This window comes from Rhinopithecus roxellana, chromosome 7 (genome assembly GCF_007565055.1).
Source record: "Rhinopithecus roxellana isolate Shanxi Qingling chromosome 7, ASM756505v1, whole genome shotgun sequence".
Taxonomy (NCBI): Eukaryota; Metazoa; Chordata; class Mammalia; order Primates; family Cercopithecidae; genus Rhinopithecus; species Rhinopithecus roxellana.
Genome location: NC_044555.1, coordinates 149,457,551 through 149,473,171, shown reverse-complemented (window position 1 = coordinate 149,473,171; position 15,621 = coordinate 149,457,551). Strand labels below are relative to the sequence as shown.

Below are 15,621 nucleotides of genomic sequence, written 5' to 3'. Positions count from 1 at the left end.
ACCCAGGTAACAAACATGCACATGTACCTCCTAAATCTAAAATAAAATTTGAAAAAATAATGTTCATTTATCCTCAGCCTGAAGTTAGGAAACACTGATCTGGAATAATACTAATGAATTGTAATAATAATTATGTTATGAATATCAGCAATAGGTACAAAAGAGCTAATATTTATTGTATATTTCCAGCTATTAGAACAGTCAATGTCTTTTACTTGCTTGTCCCATTTAACAACAACTTTAAGAGGTAGGTTCTGTTATCTATTTATAGATGAGGAAACTGCAGGTTCAAAAAGTTAAAGAACTGACTCAGAGTTACTAAGTGGAGAAGCTAGAGTTAGACAGTAGATCTGTTTGATTTGAAAATTCAAGCTTCTGACAGCTCAACCATCTTCAAATAAGAAGGATAGTAATGTGTTTTGTTATGTGTATGTGTCTTATAATACATGTCTTAGAGGAAATATTAGGTAAAGGTAAAAGAATAAGGGGAAGTAGAAATGAAACTAGTAGTTTTATGTGCCAGTCACCTGTTGCTTTACATCTTTATCTCATTTTATCTTTACAACACACCAGAGAATTATAATATACACTATTTTTTAGAAAACGGGGTTCAGAGAAATAAAGTAACTTGCCTAAGGACACAGAGCCCATAAGTAATTAAGCCAGAACACACACTCTTCTACGTCTGCATAAAATAGAAAACGCTGGTTATTACTACTCTTCATAAATGTTTTATCTCTCATTTGTCTACCTTGAGAAATTGCTTAGGTTATCAAGAAAGCCAGCCTTGTTAATGCATAAACGTGCTTGGTTTTTTTTGAACCAGAAATGGAATTTATTTATTTATTAATTTTTACTTTTTACTAAATACCAGGATATTCTGGGGTAGGTAAGGTGTCAAATATGATAGCAATTTTGCCTTATTATAAAATAAAAAATAAGTAATACAGAGTTTAGGGTATTCTTTTGGTTATAATGCATTTTTTAACTTTTATTTTAAGTTGAGGGTTGCATGGGCAGGTTTGTTACATAGGTAAACTTGCGTCATGGGGGTTTGTTGTACAGATTACTTCATCACAAAGGTATTAAGCATAGTAGCCATTAGTTATTTTTCCTGATCTTCCCCTTCCTCTCACCCTCCACCCTCCAATAGGCCCTTGTGGGTGTTGTCCCCTCTATGTGTCGATGTGTTCTCACAATTTAGCTTCCACTTATAAGTGAGAACATGCAGTATTTGGTTTTCTGTACCTGTGTTAGTTTGCTATGGATAATGACCTCCGGCTCCATCCATGTCCTTGCAAAGAACATGATCTCATTATTTTTATTGCTGCATAGTATTCCAAGGTGTGGTATATGTACCACAGTTTCTTTAAAAGGTCTATCACTGATGGACATTTATGTTGATTCCATGTTTTTACTATTGTGAATGGTGTTGTAATGAACATATGCAGGCATGTGTCTTTATAACAGAATAATTTATATTCCTTTAGGTATATACCCAGTAATGGGATTGCTGGGTCTAATGGTATTTCTGTCTTTAGGTGTTTGAGGAATCACCACACTGTCTTCCACAATGCTTGAAATAATTTACACTTCCACCAACAGGGTATAAGCATTCTTTTTGCTCCACAACCTTGCCAGTATCTGTTATCTTTTGACTTTTTAATAATAGCTATTCTGAGTGGTGTGAGATAATATCTCATTGTAGTTTTGTTTTGCATTTCTGTAATGATGAATGATGTTGAGCTTTTCTTCATATGATTGTTGGCTGAATGTATGTCTTCTTTTGAAATGTGTCTCTTCACATAATTTGCCCACTTTTCAATGGAATTCCTTTTTTCTTGTAAATTTGTTTAAGCTTGCTATAGATTCTGGATATCAGACCATTGTCAGATGCATAGTTTGCAAATTTTTTTTCCCATCCTGTAGGTTGTTTGTTTGCTCTGTTGATAGTTTATTTTGCTGTGCACAAACTCTTTAGTTTAATGAGATCCCATTTGTCAATTCTTGCTTTTGTTGCAATTGCTTTTGGTGTCTTTATCATGAAATCTTTGCCCATGCCGATGTCCTTAATGGTACTGCCTGGGTTGTCTTCCAGGGTTTTTATAGTTTGGGGTTTTACGTTTAAGTCTTTACTCTATCTTGAGTTAATTTTTATTTATGGTGTAAGGAGAGGGTCCAGTTTTAATCATCTGCATATGACATTAGGAGCTATTCCAGCACTATTTATTGAATAGGGAATTGTTTCCCCATTGCTTGTTTTTGTCAGGTTTGTCAAAGATCAGATAGCTGTAGGTGTGTGGTCTTATTTCTGGGTTCTCTATTCTATTCCATTGCTCTAAGTGTCTGTTTTTGTACCTGTACCATGTTGTTTCATTTACTGTAGCCTTGTAGTATGGTTTGAAGTCTGGTAGTGTGATGTCTCCAGCATTGTTCTGTTTGCTTAGGACTGCCTTGGCTATTTGAGCCCTTTTTTGGTTCCATGTGAATTTTAAAATAGTTTTCTCTATTTCTGGGAAGAATGTCAATGGTAGTTTGATAGGAATAGCATCAAATCTGTAAACTGCTTTGGGCATTATTGCCATTTTCATGATACTGATTCTTCCTATCCATGAGCGTGGAATGTATTTCCATTTGTTTGTGTCCTATCTTATTTCCTTGAGCAGTAGTTTGTAGTTCTCCTTGAAGAGGTACTTCATGCCCCTTGTAAGTTGTATTCCTAGGTATTTTATTATTTTTATGGCAGTTGTGAGTTGGAGTACATTCCTGATTTGGCTCTTGGGTTAACTGTTGTGAGTGTATAGGAATACTAGAGATATTTGCACATTGATTTTGTATCCTGAGACTTTGCTGAGGTTGTTTATAAGCTTAAGAAGCTTTTGGGCTGAGACTATGAGGTTTTCTATATATAGAATTATGTCATCTGCAGACAGGGATAGTTTGACTTCCTTTCTTGGTATTTGGATGCCTTTTGTTTCTTTCTCTTACTTGGTTGCCCTGGCAATAACTTTCAATACTATGTTGAATAGGAGTGGTGAGAGAGAGCATCATTTTCTTGTGCAGGTTTGCAAGGGGAATGCTTCCAGCTTTTGCCTATTCAGTATGATATTGGCTGTGGATTTGTCACATATGTCTCTTATTATTTTGAGGTGTGTTCATTCAATGCCTAGTTTATTGATAGTTTTTAACACAAAGGAGTGTTGAATTTTATCAAAAGCCTTTTCTGCACCTATTGAGAAAATTTTGTGGTTTTTATATTTAGTTCTGTTTAAGTGATGAATCCCATTTCTTGATTTGCATATTTTGAACCAACCTTGCATCCCAGGGATAAAGCCTACTTGATCTTGTTGCATTAACTTTTTTTTTTTTTTTTTCCCAGATGGAGTTTCAATCTCGTTGCCCAGGCTGGAGTGCAGTGGTGCAATCTTGACTCACTGCAACCTTCACCTCCTGAATTCAAGGGATTCTCCTGCCTCAGCCTCCGGAGTAGCTGGAATTACAGGTACCTGCCACCACACCTGGCTAATTTTTTTGTATTTTTAGTAGAGATGGGGTTTTGCCATGTTGGGCAGGCTGGTCTCGAACTCCTGACCTCAGGTGATCTGCCCGCCTCGGCCTCTCAAAGTGCTGGGATTACAGGTGTGAGCCACTGCACCCGGCCTGCAAAAACTTTGATATACTGCTGGATTCAGTTTGCCAGTATTTTGTTGAGGATTTTTGCATCAATGTTCGTCAAGGATATTGTCCTGAAGTTTTCTTTTTTGTTCTGTCTCTGTCAGGTTTTGGTATCAGGATGATGCTGGCCTCATAGAATGAGTTAAGGAAGATTTCATCCTTTTCAATTTTTTGGAATAGTTTCAGTAGGAATGGTACAAGCTATTCTTTGTACATCTGTTAGAATTAAGCTGTTAATCTGTGTGGTCGTGTGCTTTTTTTGTTTGGTAGGCTATTTATGACTGCCTAAATTTCAGAGCTCATTATTGATCTGTTCCGGGATTTAATTTATTCCTGGTTCAGCCTTGGGAGTGTGTATGTGTCCAGCAATTTCTTCATTTCTTGTAGATTTTCTAGTTTTTGTGCATAGAGGTATTCATAACATTCCCTGATGGTTGTTTATATTTCTGTGGAGTCAGTGGTAATATCCCCCTTTTTGTTTCTGATTATGTTTATTTGAATCCTCTCTCTCTTTTCTTCTTTATTAGTCTAGTTAGCTGTTTATTTTATTAGTTTTTTCCAAAAAAAAAAAAAAAAAAACCCACTCTTGAATTCATTTATCTTTTGAATGATCTTTCATGTCTCTATCTCCTTCAGTTCAGCTCCAATTTTGGTTATTTCTTATCTTCTGGCAGCTTTGGAATTTGTTTGCCCTTGGTTCTCTAGTTCTTTTAGTTGTGACGTGAGCTTGTTAACTTGAAATCTTTCTTTCTTTTTGATGTGACCATTTAGTGCTGTAAATTTCCCTCTTAATATTGCTTTAGCTGAATCCTCTTGTTTTATCTGTTCTCAATAGTTTCAAATAATTTCTTGATTTCTGCCTTAAATTCATCATTTACCCAGAAGTCGTTCATGAACAGATTATTCAATTTCCATGTAATAGTATCATTTTGAGTGAATTTCTTAGTCTTTACTTCTTTTTTAAAATTTATTGTTCATTACTATTATTTTTTTTTCCCATAGCTTATTAGGGTACATGTGGTGTTTGGTTACATGAGTAAGTTCTTTAGTCGTGATTTGTGAGATTTTGGTGCACCCATCACCCAAACAGTATACAGTGCACCCTATTTGTAGTATTTTATTCCTCTCCCCTCCACCCTTCCCCCCAAGTCCCCAAAGTCCATTTTATCATTCTTATGCATCTGCATTCTCATAGCTTAGCTCTCACATATCAGTGAGAACATACAATGTTTGGTTCTCAATTCGTGGGTTACTTCACTTATAATAATAGTCTCCAGTCTCATCCAGGTCACTGCAAATGCCGTTAATTCATTCCTTTTTATGGCTGAGTAGTATTCCATCATATATATATATGATGGAATATATATATACATATATATATATGTATATACACACACATACAGTTTCTTTATCCACTCATTGATTGATGGGCATTTGGGTTGGTTCCACTACTTAGGAATTGTGAATTGTGCTGCTATAAACATGTGTGTGCAAGTATCTTTTTTGTATAATGACTTCTTTTCCTCTGGGTAGATACCCAGTAGTGGGATTCCTGGATCAAATAGTAGTTCTAATTTCAGTTGTTTAAGGAATCTCCACACTGTTTTTCATAGTCGTTTGTACTCGTTTACATTCCTACCAGTAGTGTAGAAGTGTTCCCTGATCACCACATGCACACCAACATCTACTTTTTAAAATTTTTTTGATTGTGGCCATTCTTGCAGGAGTAAGTGATATCACATTGTGGTTTTGATTTGCATTCCCCTGATCATTAGTGGTGCTGAGCATTTTTTCATATACTTGTTGGCAATCTACAAATGCAACACAATCCCCATCAAAATACCACCATCATTATTCACAGAATTAGAAAAAAAACAATTCTAAAATTCATATGGAACCAAAAAAGAGCCCGCACAGCCAAAGCAAGGCTAAGCAAAAAGAACAAATCTGGAGACATCACACTGCCTGATTTCAAAGTAAGCTATAAGGCCGTAGCCATCAAAGCAGCATGGTACTGGTATAAAAATAGGCACATAGACCAATGGAACAGTATAGAGAAAACAGAAATAAGCCCAAATACCTACAGCCAACTGATCTTTGACAAAGCAAACAAAAAATAAAGTGGGGAAGCAATCCCCTTTTCAACAGATGGTGCTGGGATAATTGACTAACCATATGTGGGAGAATGAAACTGGATCCTCATCTCTCACCTTATACAAAAATCAACTCAAGATGGATTAAAGACTTACATCTAAGACCTGAAACTATAAAAATGCTTGAAGATAACAATGGAAAAACCCTTCTAGGTATTGGCTTAGGCAAGGATTTCATGACCAAGGACCCAAAAACAAATGCAATAAAAACAAAGATAAATAGCTGGGACTTAATTGGACTAAAGAGTGTTTGCATGGCAAAAGGAACAATCAGCAGCAGAGTAAACAGGCAACCCACAGAGTGGGAGAAAATCTTCACAATCTGTACATCTGACAAAGGACTAATATCCAGAATCTACAATGAACTAAAATCAGCAAGAATAACAACAATTCATCAAAATTGGGCTAAGGATATGAATAGACAATTCTCAAAAGAAGAAATACAAATGGCCAACAAACATATGAAAAAATGCTTAGTCTTGATTTCTAATTTGATTGTGCTGTGGTCCATGGGACTGTTTGTTATGACTTCAGTACTTATGCATTTGCTGAAGAGTGTTTTACTTCTGATAGTTTCATCAATTTTAGAGTATGTTCCATTTGGCGATGAGACGAATGTATGTTCTGTTGTTTTTGGGTGGAGAGTTCTTTAGATATCTGTCAGGTCCATTTGATCCAGTGCTGAGTTCAGGTCCTGAATATCTTTGTTAATTTTCTGTCTCCATGATCTGTCTAATATTGTCAGTGAAGAGTTAAAATTTCTCACCCCTATAACATTGGAGTCTGTCTCTTTAAAGGTCTCTAAGAACTTGCTCAAGATGGATTAGAGACTTAAATGTTAGACCTAATACCATAAAAACCCTAGAAGAAAATCTAGGTAGTACCATTCAGGACATAGGCATGGGCAAGGACTTCATGTCTAAAACACCAAAAGCAACGGCAGCAAAAGCAAAAATTGACAAATGGGATCTAATTAAACTAAAGAGCTTTTGCACAGCAAAAGAAACTACCATCAGAGTGAACAGGCAACCTACAGAATGGGAGAAAATTTTTGCAACCTACTCATCTGACAAAGGGCTAATATCCAGAATCTACAAAGAACTCAAACAAATATACGAGAAAAAAACAAACAACCCCATCAAAAAGTGGGGAAAGGATATGAACAGACATTTCTCAAAAGAAGATATTCATACAGCCAACAGACACATGAAAAAATGCTCATCATCACTCGCCATCAGAGAAATGCAAATCAAAACCACAATGAGATACCATCTCACACCAGTTAGAATGGCAATCATTAAGAAGTCAGGAAACAACAGGTGTTGGAGAGGATGTGGAGAAATAGGAACACTTTTACACTGTTGGTGGGATTGTAAACTAGTTCAACCATTATGGAAAACAGTATGGCAATTCCTCAAGGATCTAGAACTAGATGTATCATATGACCCAGCCATCCCACTACTGGGTATACACCCAAAGGATTATAAATTATTCTACTACAAAGACACATGTACACGTATGTTTATTGCGGCACTATTCACAATAGCAAAGACTTGGAATCAACCCAAATGTCCATCTGTGACAGACTGGATGAAGAAAATGTGGCACATATACACCATGGAATACTATGCAGCCATAAAAAAGGATGAGTTTGCATCCTTTGTAGGGACATGGATGCAGCTGGAAACCATCATTCTTAGCAAACTATCACAAGAAGAGAAAACCAAACACCGCATGTTCTCACTCATTGGTGGGAACTGAACAATGAGATCACTTGGACTCGGGAAGGGGAACATCACGCACTGGGGCCTATCATGGGGAGGGGGGAGGGGGGAGGAGGGAAGGATTGCATTGGGGAGTTATACATGATATAAATGATGAATTGATGGGTGCTGACGAGTTGATGGGTGCAGCACACCAACATGGCATAAGTATACATATGTAACAAACCTGCACGTTATGCACATGTACCCTAGAACTTAAAGTATAATAAAAACAGAAGAAAAAAAAAAATAAATAAATAAATAAAAATAAATAAAAAAATAAAAACAGAAAAGAAAAAAACAGAAAAAAAAAAAAAAAAGAACTTGCTTTATGAATCTGAGTGCTCCTGTGTTGGGTGCATATATATTTAGAATAGTTAGATCTTCTTGTTGAATTGAACCCCTTAAAATTATGTAATACCTTTTTTTCTCTTTTTTAATCTTTGTTGGTTTAAAGTGTTTTGTAAGAAACTAGGATTGCAACCCCTTCTTTTTTCTGTTTTTTATTTGCTTGGTAGATTTTTCTCTGTTCCTTTATTTTGAGCCTATTTGAGTCATTGCATGTGAGATGAATCTTTTGAAGACAGCAGGTTGGGTTGTGGTTCTTTATTGAGCTCACCACACTGTGTCTTTTAATTGGGGCATTTAGCCCATTTACGTTTAAAGTTAGTATTGATATGCGTGGATTTGATCTTATCATCATGATGGTAGCTGGTTATTTTGCAGACTTGTTTATGTCGTAGCTTTATAATGTCACTGGTCTGTGTACTTACATGTGTTTTTGTAGTGGCTGGTAATGGTCCTTACCGTATTTGGTACTTCCTTCAGGAGCTCTTGTAAGGCAGATCTGGTGGGAATAAATTCTCTCAGAATTTGCTTGTCTGAAAAGTGTTTTACTTCTCCTTTGCTTATGACACTTAGTTTGACCAAATATAAAATTCTGTGTTGAAATTTCTTTTCCTTAAGAATGTTGAATATTGACGCCAATCACTTCTGGTTTGTAAGGTTTTAGCTGAGAGATCTATTGTTAGTCGGATGGGCTTCCATTTTTAGGTGACCAGACCTTTGTCTCTAGCTGCCTTTAAAATTTTTTCTTTCATTTTGACGTTGGCAAATCTGATGATTTTGTGTCTTGGGAATGATCTTCTAGTGGAATATATTACTGGGGTTCTCTGCATTTTCTGAATTTGAATGTTGACCTCACTAGCTAGGTTGGGGAATTTCGTATGGGTGATATCCTGAAATATGTTTTCCAGATTGGTTCCATTCTCTCCATCTCTTTCAGGTATACCAATCAGTCATAGATTCAGTCTCTTTAAATAATTTCATATTTCTCTGTGGTTTTGTTCATTCCTTTCCATTCTTTTTTTTCTCTATTCTCGTCTGGCTGTCTTGTTTCAGAAGGGCAATATGCAAGCTCAGAGATTCTTTCCTCCACTTTGTCTATTCTGCTATTAATACTTGTGATTGCATTATGAAATTATTGTAGCATGTTGTTTAGCTCTATCAGGTCAGTTGTGTCCTTCTCTATATTGGCTCTTTTGTCCATCAGCTTCTGCAATGTTTTCTCATGATTTTTGATTTCCTTGCATTGGGTTACAATGTACTCCAATAACTCAGTGAACTTTGTTCCAATTCGTATTCTGACTTCTACTTTTATCCTTTCAGCCATCTCAGCATAAGCTCAGTTGCGAACCCTTCCTGGAGAGATGATGTGGTCATTTGGAGGAAAGAAGGCACTCTGGCTTTTTGAGTTTTCAGTATTCTTGTGCTGACTCTTTCTCATCTTTGTGGGCTTATCTACCCTCAATCTTTGTGATTGCTGAACTTTGGAAATTTTTTTTCCTTTTATTCTATTTGATGACCTTGAGAGTTTGATTGTGGTATAAGGTGGATTCAGCCAACTTACTTCATTTCTGGAAGATTTTAGGGGGCCAACGTTCAGCTCCCAACTCCTGGACTTTGTGCTCTAACTCTGGGGGACTTGTATTGGGCCCTGACTCTTTTCTCTGGCTCCTCAAGTTTTGGTGTCTACTGCGCTGGGGGGACTGAGATGTGGCAGCAGCAGTAGAGTGCCAGCAGATGCAGGGGTGCCTCCCTGCGGACGTTAATCACAGTGGCAGAATCAAGGCAGTTAGCAGAAAATGGGGCAGGAGGGGGTCTCCTGCTGGAGACTGTGTGCACTGTTGCAATGGAGGTGGTGTTGGCTTGAAGTAGGGTGCTGTCCAGCGTAGGTCTTGGTGCCTTCTCTGTGCCCTGCAAACAGGAGGGATGATTCAGGGTGTGGTAGGATTCCCTGTTCTCTGCACAGCATTAGTGCAAGGACAGGATGCTGTCAGGTGTAGGTTTTGCTGGCTCTGTGTCTAACAAGGCTCCATCTGCAATGTTGGTTGTTGGGGGTTAGGGGGGCATACTGCACTCCTGCGTGCTGGTGGGGCAAATAAAATAAATCTTGTTCATGCAGGCATGTGCCAGCAAAGTGATGTGGGGAGTTGCTGTGGGCTCGGGGAAGCTGCAGTATGGAGAGGTAGTATGCAGTCTGGTGCGTGGCCATAGGGGCTGCCTCACTGGAGCTCTCCACCAGTCAGGCGTGAACCACTGGTACAGAAGCTATGAGGTGGACCCCCAGGCACACAAGACTGCCCTGTAAGCAGATATGGCCAGGCTGGAGCCTTGGAAGAGGCTAGCAGACCAAGGAGTGCTCAGGTTGGACCAGCTCCATCTGATGTGCGTGACCACCATGTGGACATGATGTCCAACAGTTCCCTTAGAACTAAAGTCTGTTATGGAAGCAAGTTGAACCTAGAGGGATAGCCATGCTCCACTACAGATGCTCCCTCTTGGTTCTGCATCAGCTGGCTTGCTGCCTCTACCACTTTGCTCCTCTCCTGGGGACTCCACCTGAGAGAGATGTGGGTCAGCAATTGCTCAGAGCAATCAGCCCAGGATGGAGAGTCTGTGCTGTGGGCCCAAAGCCAGTGGTTTTCTGCCTGGTGATGAGCAGTGGGGGATGTTTGAGACTCATGGGAGATGGACTAACCTCCTCTCCTTGGGGCAATTGCAACTTGTTGGAGATGTGGATAAGACACTTAGGGTCTTTGCTTCTTCGTTAGTCTGAGGGTAGTAAGGACAGTTTCATTGCAGAGACAGTGGCAAAGAGGCTGTCAGTTGCCCCTGGAGGCTGTCCAGGGAGTTGCCAAGTTGCTATTAGCTTCATATCTCTAGTAGGGGTGTGGCTAGAGGCCCAGGCCTGGAAGACCTGCCCAGTGAGGAGGTATGAGAGGGCCCCCATGTAAGAGTCTGGCCACTTTTCAGTAGGGCTTCGGTGGTATACTGGGGGTCTGCTCCATTCCCTAGTCTCCTGGGATTTTCCAGTACCTGGTATCACCAGTGAAGACTACAAAATGGCAAAATGGCAGCCTGCTCTTCCCTGTGGGTGCTCTGTCCCAGGAAGGCACGGGTGTTGCTGGCCTGAACACACCTGTAAGAGGTGGCAGAGGACCACAGTTGGGAGGTCTCACCCAATCAGGAGGAACAGAGTTTGGGAACTGCTTAAAAATTAGTCTGGCCACATTTTTGTAGAGCAGTTGTGCTGTGCTTGGGATTCACTTCAGCTCCCGAGACACTCCAAAGCCCAAAGGCTGGAACAGCTAAGTCACCAAAACAGCAACGATGGTGGCCTGAACCTCTCCCTGGTAGCTCCAACCCAAGGAGGTCTAAAACCTCTGTCAGCCAGAGACCACTAGTGGGGGTTGCTGAAGACCGCTGTTGGGAGAGTCCACTCAGTGAGGAGAAATGGGATCAGAGACCTGCTTTAAAAGCAGTCTGGCCATATTTCTGTAGGGCAGCTATGCTGTTCTGGGTAATGCTTCCACCCTCATTTGGCTTGGGCTCTCCAAAGCCTGAAAACTGGAACAACTAAGTCATCCAAACAGCTCACAGGGAGCTCACTGACTCTCCTCTGAGTACTCTGTCCCAGAGAGTTTTCAAATCTCTGTGGACTGGAGAAAACTAGCGGAGGTGGCCCCGGTTGGGAGTCTCCACCCGGTGATGAGGAATGGAATCAGGGATGCACTTAAAGAAGCAGTCTGGCCACATTTCAGTAGAGCAGCTGTGCTGTGCTGGAGGATTCTTTCCATCCCTGGTCAGCTTGGAGTCACCAAAGTCTGAAGGCCATAACAGCTAAGTCATCCAAACAGCAAAGACCCCAGCCCACCACTCACCCTGGGAGCTCCATCCCATGGAGGCACAATACTGCTATCTGTAGCTGACTGGAATTCCAGACGGGTGGGTCTTATTCGGTGAGGTGCTATGGAAGTGGTACCCATAGACCATTGCTGCTTGACCTTCTGGATTCGGCCTCTTTCCTAGGGATATGTATGGGGGTCTAACCTCCCACTTTGCCCTTTTCCAGAGTTGCAGTTACTTTTGCTGGGAAGCCTGGGATGCAAGAGCATCTAAAACTTCCAGATCTCTGTGCATGCCTGAGCGGCTGCTCTGCCAAAACTCCACATAGCTCTGGGTGGCAGACTAAAGGCCCCGGTGGAGTGGGTTCACAAAGAGATCTCTTGATCTGAGGGTTGCAAAGATCTGTGGGAGAAGCATGCATTCTTGGGGACACACATTCATTCACCACTTCCCTGGGTGGGGAGGTTCCTTTGGGTCCCTGTCACTCCCAGGTGGGCCATCATCCTGCGGTGCTTTTCTCTATTCTCCATGGGTCAAGCTGTTTATTTGATTAGTCCCCATGTATGTACCTGGATGATTCTGTTGAAGTTGCTGTATTTACTTGCCCCTTCCACTCTTCTCTGTGAGAACCACACACACTAGCTGCTTTTAGTCGGCCATCTTAGCCACCTCTCTTGTTAATTGTTTTCTGGTTGTTTTGTAAATCCTTTGTTCCTTTCTTCCTCTCTTGCTCTCTTTCTTTGTGATTAGGTGATTTTCTCTAGTGGTATGCTTTGATTTCTTGTCCTTTATTTATAAATTTTATTGTAATCTTCATACTAAATTTATAAATAATTTATACACCACCTTTACAGTATTAGAGTCTTCTGAATTTGACCTTGTACTGACTTTTTACTAGTGAGTTTTACACTTTCACATGTTTTAGTGTTACTATTTAGCATTCTCTTAAAATTAAACTTGAAGAATTCTCTTTAGCATTTGTTGAAAAACAGGTCTGGTGGTGATGATATCCTTCAGCTTTTGTTTGGGAAACTGTTTATTTCTCCTTTATTTCTGAAGAACAGCTTTTCCAGAGAAAGTATTTTTGTTGGCAGGGTTTTTTTTTTCTTCATCATTTTGAATACATCATCTCTCGCTCTCTTGTTCTGCAAGGTTTCTGCTATGAAATCCATTGTGGGTTACCTCCCTGTGCCAAAGTGAGCAGTAGCCAACACATCAGGGTGGGAGTCTCATTACAAAACTGAGGGTGATGAAGAAGCAGCAGCAGAAGAGGACCTTGAAGCAAGTGGAGACTAGAAATATTCAGGAAGAGATAGTTTAATTTTTTTTTTGGTTGATACCTCCAGGGCTATGTTTGCATCTCAGAGTGAAGATGAGTTGACTCCTTTTGACATGAGCATCTAGTGTATCCAAAGTGTGTACATGAGTAAGATCATAAGCAGTGATCAAGATCTCTATGATATCGAAAAAGACAAAATTTCAGTGAATTTTAAAAATATTTACATCTTACAGGAGCTGGATAATCCAGGTGCAAAACAAATTCTAAAGCTTGACCAGTTTAAGGGGCAGCAGGGACAAAAATGTTTCCAAGGCCTGATGGGCCATGGATCTGACTACTCATTCAGTGAAGTTCTGCGGGTTTGTGCCAAACTCTTTAGTGATGTCCAGTTCAAGATGAGTCATAAGAAAATCATGCTGTTCACCAACGAAGACAACCCCCATGGCAATGACAGTGTTAAGGCCTGCCAGGCCAGTACCAAAGCGGATGATCTCCGAGATATAGGCATCTTTTTTGACTTGATGCACCTGAAGAAACATGGGGGCTTGTTCTACAGAGATATCATCAGCATAGCAAAGAATGAGGACCTCATCCTTTGAGGAATCCAGTTCACTTTGAGGAATCCAGCAAGCTACAAGACTTGTTGCAGAAGGTTCGTGCCAAGGAGGCCAGGAAATGAGCACTCAGCAGGTTAAAGCTGAAGCTCAACAAAGATATAGTGATCTCTGTGGGCATTTATAATCTGGTCCAGAAGGCTCTCAAGCCTCCTCCAATAAAACTCTATCGGAAAACAAATGAACCAGTGAAAACCAAGTACCAGACATTTAATATAAATACCGGCAGTTTGCTTCTGCCTAGTGATACCAAGAGGTCTCAGATCTATGGGAGTCATCAGATTATACTGGAGAAAGAGGAAACAGAAGAGCTAAAATGGTTTGATGAACCAGCTTTGATGCCCATGGTTTTCAAGCCCTTGGTAATGCTGAAGAAGCACCATTACCCGAGGCCCTCCTTGTTCACGTACCCTGAGGAGTCACTGGTGAATGGGAGTTCAACCCTGTTCAGTGCTCTGCTCATCGAGTGTCTGGAGAAGGTGGTCATAGCATTGTGCAGATACACACCCTGCAGGAACATCCCCCCTTATTTTGTGGCTTTGGTGTCACAGGAAGAGGAGTTGGATGACCAGAAAATTCAGGTGACTACTCCAGGTTTCCAGCTAGTCTTTTTACCCTTTGCTGATAATTAAAGGAAGGTGCCCTTTACTGAAAAAGTCATGGCAACTCCAGAGCAGGTGGGCAAGATGAAGGCTATCGTTCAGAAGCTCTGCCTCACATACAGAAGTGACAGCTTTGAGAACCCCGTGCTGCAGCAGCACTTCAGGAACCTGGAGTCCTTTACTTTGTATTTGATGGAGCCTGAACAAGCAGTGGACCTTATATTACCCAAGGTTGAAGAAATGAATAAAATACTGGGCTCCATGGTGAATGAGTTTAAGGAACTTGTCTACTCAGCAGATTATAATCCTGAAGGGAAAATTACCAAGAGAAAACGCAATAATGAAGTTTCCAGAAGCAAAAGGCCCAAGCGGAGTATTCAGAAGAGGAGCTGAAGACCCACATCAGCAAGGGCACATTGGGAAACTTCACTGGGCCTATAATGAAAGAGGCCTGACTGAAGTACTGGCTGAAGAAGCAGGAGCTGCTGGAAGTCCTCACCAAGCACTTCCAGGACTGACCAGAGGCCACGCCTCCGGCCAACCTTCCACACTGTGACCGGGCCGCCTGGCCTTGTTCTCAGCCAGTTAAAACATGTTTCTCCTGAGATAGGAAGAGTCTGCCCAACAGAAGTCAAGGGACTTTACGTTTATTAGGCTTTCTGTTGTCATGGTGATGGTGTAGCCCTCCCACTTTGCTGTTCCTTACTGTACTGCCAGAATAAAGAGCTCCAGCTTTGTACTATTAAAAAAAAAAAATTGTTAGCTTTATTGGAATTTCCTCATACGTGGTATGTTTCTTTTCTTGTGCTGTTTCTAGAATCTTTTCTTTGAATTTGATATTTGATAGTTCGATTCTTTTGATTCTGTTTTTTTCTTGTTTGGTTTGAATATAATTGGAAACTTTTGACCTTCCTGTACCTGGATATTTACATCTTTCTACAGATTTGGAGAGTTTTCTACTATTACTTCTTTAAACACATTTTCTGACCCATTCTCTGTCTCTGCTTTTTATTTTAGTCCTATAATCTGAACATTTGCTCTTGATGTTGTATTATAAGTCTCATAAGCTTTCCTAATTTGTTTTTATCCTTTTTTTCTCCTCTGGTTATGTATCTTCAAATAACCTGTGTTCAGTTTCACAGATTTTTTCTTTTGCTTGAACAGTTCTACTATTGACACTCTATCACATTTTTCATTTTGTTCTTTTTATTTCTGGTTTGAGAATTTGTTTGATTTTTAAAATAATTTCAATCTCTGTTGAATTTGTCATTTTGATCATTTATTGTTTTCCTGTTTTGTTGAATTGTTCCTCTGTATTTTCTTGAAGTTCACTGAGCTTCCTTAAAA

The 15,621-nt window shown here is 40.0% G+C and overlaps 1 pseudogene; it reads left to right on the top strand.

Moving 5' to 3' along the window:
- Positions 1-13,028: 13,028 nt before the first annotated feature.
- Positions 13,029-14,792, top strand: LOC104655893 (annotated as a pseudogene).
- The last annotated feature ends 829 nt before the right edge of the window (positions 14,793-15,621 follow it).